Source organism: Triticum aestivum, chromosome 5D, assembly GCF_018294505.1.
Source record: "Triticum aestivum cultivar Chinese Spring chromosome 5D, IWGSC CS RefSeq v2.1, whole genome shotgun sequence".
In the NCBI taxonomy this organism is placed as follows: domain Eukaryota; kingdom Viridiplantae; phylum Streptophyta; class Magnoliopsida; order Poales; family Poaceae; genus Triticum; species Triticum aestivum.
Window position 1 is genome coordinate 287,867,110 of NC_057808.1, and position 4,095 is coordinate 287,871,204.

Consider the following 4,095-nt stretch of genomic DNA (forward strand, 5'->3'; position numbering starts at 1 on the left):
TCCATGCTAGATAAACCATAGGCAGTTCCCTAACAGAAAATAAAGTTTACTCCTTTTTTCACCATTCTTTCCCAATGAATGGACCAGAGGGGAAACCCTCCTCCCATCTAGGGGGAGGCCAAGTAAGAAGAAGGAGGGGTATCTCTCCCCCTCTCTCTTGGTGGCGCCGGAACGCCGCCGGGGCCATCATCGTGATGGCGATCTACACTACAACTTCGCCATCGTCATCACCAACTCTCACACCCTCTATGCAGAGGTGTAACACCTCTTCTCCTCGCTGCAATCTCTACTTAAACATGGTGCTCAACGCTATATATTATTATCCAACGATATGTGGTTATCCTATGATGTTTGAGCAGATTCGTTTTGTCCTATGGGTTGATTGATGATCATGATTGGTTTGAGTTGTATATTTTATTATTGGTGTTGTCCTATGGTGCTCTCCATGTCGCGAAAGCGTGAGGGGTCCCCGTTGTAGGGTGTTGCAATATGTTCATGATTCGCTTATGGTGGGTGGCGTGAGTGACAGAAGCATAGAACCGAGTAAGTGGGTTGTTGCATATGGGAGTAAAGAGGACTTGATACTTATTGCTATGGTTGGGTTTTACCTTAATGATCTTTAGTAGTTGCAGATGCTTGCTAGAGTTCCAATCATAAGTGCACATGATCAAAGTAGAGAAAATATATTAGCTCATGCCTCTCCCTCATATAAATTGCAATAACGATTACCGATCTAGTTATCAATTGCCTAGGGACAAATAACTTTCTTGTCACAAAAGGCTCTCTACTAAAACTAACTTAATTGTTTCTTTATCTAAACAGCCCCTAGCTTTTATTTACGTGTTCTTTATTATCTTGTAAAACCTATCTTATCACACCTACAAAGTACTTCTAGTATCATACTTGTTCCAGCTAAAGCAAACGTTAAGTGTGCGTAGAGTTGTGTCGGTGGTCGATAGAACTTGAGGGAATATTTGTTCTACCTTTAGCTCCTCATTGGGTTCGACACTCTTACTTATCGAGAAAGGCTACAATTGATCCCCTATACTTGTGGGTTATCAAGACCTTTTTTTGGCGTCGTTGCTGGGGAGCAATAGCGTGGGGTGAATATTCTCATGTGTGCTTGTTTGCTTTATCACTAAGTAGTTTTTATTTTCTGTTTTAAGTTGTTTTATATCTTTAGTTATATATTTAGTTAATAAGAAAACCCATCCATCAATAAGTAGTAAAACGCAACCCACCAATGTAATCCTTAATAAGCGCAAATTTCTCTGATATAATATAGTTGAGAGAATTCAAAAAGATAATAGGACTATCATGTGTGGGTGCAATAGGAACAGTTTAATTCTTAACATAAGTAACTATAGCAAGTTCATCTCCATAAGCATAATTCATAGTGGTATCATGGCCACAAGCATAGCAAGCATCAATTTCATCAAAAAGGGATATTTCAAATGAATCAATGGGATCATAGCAATCATCATAGCATTCATCCTTCGGTAAGCACGACGGGAAATTAAACAATGTATGGGATAAAGAGTTACTCTCATTAGAAGGTGGCCATGGGTAGCTAATCCGCTCTTCCTCCTTTTGTTCTTCGCTCTCCTCGTCATCTTTTTCATCTAATGAGCTCACAGTTTCAGCAATTTCTTCTTCCATAGTTTCCTGCAAAATATTAGTCTCTTCTTGGACAGCGGAGACTTTCTCAATAAACTCATTAATATCGGCATTATATTCATAATTTTCATAGCAATATTTAAGTATAGTATAATTTTCAGGTCTGTAAAGAACATCATCATAATTTTCACACTTTTCAAACAAAGATTCAATTTCATAAGCACCCTTAAAAGCAACAAATCTTTAGTTATGGATATGGATTGATCGGAAAGAATAACTTTGAGGTGGTTTCGTACCCTACAAGCAATTTCATCTTATGTTCTCCGCGATAGGAACTTTGGAGTGACTCTTTGTTGCACGTCGAGGGATTGCCATATGATCTAATTATGTTATCATTGTTGAGAGACTTTGCACTAGTGAAAGTATGAACTCTAGGCCTCGACACTCTTACTTATCGAGAAAGGCTACAATTGATCGCCTATACTTGTGGGTTATCAAAGTGCTTTGAATTAACGTCTTGTATGTATAAAATAAATTTGTTCCGTAGATGTCTCGTTCATGTTCTTCATCCCTGCAGGTACCTAGGATCATGTAGAATGAGCCACGAGAGGCTAAGGGCAAGGAGAACGTGAAGTGTTATTTTGAACACCAGTGACAAAAAGGTTTAGTACGGTAACATGGATCCTATCTTTGGGGATTCAAGAGGTGTAGTCATGCCCAATGCTTTTGTCTGATTACTGCAATCTTAATTATCAAGGCACCCCTTGAGATGGATAGGGCCTTCAGTTGGACAACTGACTCTTGATGCAAGACGCGTGCCAATCAAGACGTAATTTGGACACATCCCCCACTTCAGTTCGTAAGAAGCACATCTCGATGGGTGACTTCCAACGCATAAATAAAGATCTCATCTGGTCCCGACACAAATATATGATTGTAAGCATTAAGACCTCATACCCATGCCTATTTTTATTATAAGTGTTCCCCTTCAGTTGTTTGATTTTGATCCAATCAAAAGCTGGAATTGTTTCTTTAACAAAAGCTTGTCTGAGACCCTAGCTTAAACGACATCATCCTCCCATGGGTTTGATAACTCAGGGTCACCTCCGGTGGGAAAAGCGAGAATCCTTGCTGCTCCATTTATGGATCGCCAAAGGAAGTAATCAGGTCCACATTCTCCCTCCTTCTCTATTTTTTCTATTTACCCCTGTTACTTTTTCCCACTCTGTCATCCTTCCTACCACAACTCATTGTGGCTCAAGCAAAAAAGCATAGCTAAGCAAACAAACTATTGCTCTGTTAGATGAAGCGGTAGACGCCACTGCAGAAACCTGTCTCTCTCTACAAGCATTAGCTTTTTCTGAGCTGGGGCATGTGGACTGGCGTGGCTAGCTGGAGCAGTTGTCCGGCATGGAGCGTAGTACAGGCCCTAACCGATCCGGATACATGTAAATCCTAGCCTTGTCCCCCTATATAAGGCAAGCTATGAGGAATCCAAGAGACTCTCTTCCACCTTTTGATACTTGATCATAATGATCTCACCATTGTACACCGAGCCCTAGCTCTCATACGAGGATAGAGCAATATTAGACATCAAAGCAGGAGTAGGGTACTATCTCGATTACGAGGACCCGAACCTGGGTTAATTCTCATATGAGCACCGAACCACATGCAACAACCCATCACGAATATCATTGGGTGTTACCTCGACAGTTGGTGCCATGCAAGGGTGGCGTTGGCTGCAGATCAGATCGAGATGGGATCAAACATCGTCACCGGCGTCTTCATTCCGAGCCATATATTAAGTATCACATGTCCTTTTAAACTCACCCTTACAGAAAAAGAAGATTACATTCGAATCGTTGGGGTGCTAAAGTATTAATTCTCCTCTATTCACCGACTACCCTCCGTCTCGGTGGAGCAAACTTGTTTGAACTCAGGAGATTGTAGAAGTAGTGACCAAGAAGTCGTTGATGTTAGATGTTAGACCAGAAGATGTCAGCAGTCGCGATCTACCTAGCAAATCACAGCCCCGGACAAGAAAACTCCAAAAATGACTTGTAAAAAGTCTGAAGACCATGAGTATCAGCCAAATATAGACGGTACCGGAAACTCCTAGAAGACCCATCTGAGACACACCTCCACACACCCTCCATGGGTGATAAACACACCAACGGAACTGGGATAGGATGGGGAGGACATTATTCCCACACGGGGACATCGCCGCTGCCTCGTCACCCCAAACTAGACACATAGACTACCTAATGTAACTTGAACCAAGTCGCCCACGCTGCTGCATTCCAAATCCGGCACTGAGGTTAAGCACGCCGCCGTCCAGGACTATGCTTTGACACCCTCTTCTCCAATGACCTAGCCAAGCCAGGTCGCCGTCAAAGATTGCCATCGCGATGGATCTGGGATCCTTCGAATGCAGCTAGCAAGAACCGCCAGCCGAAATATGCCGCAGCTCGACCACAC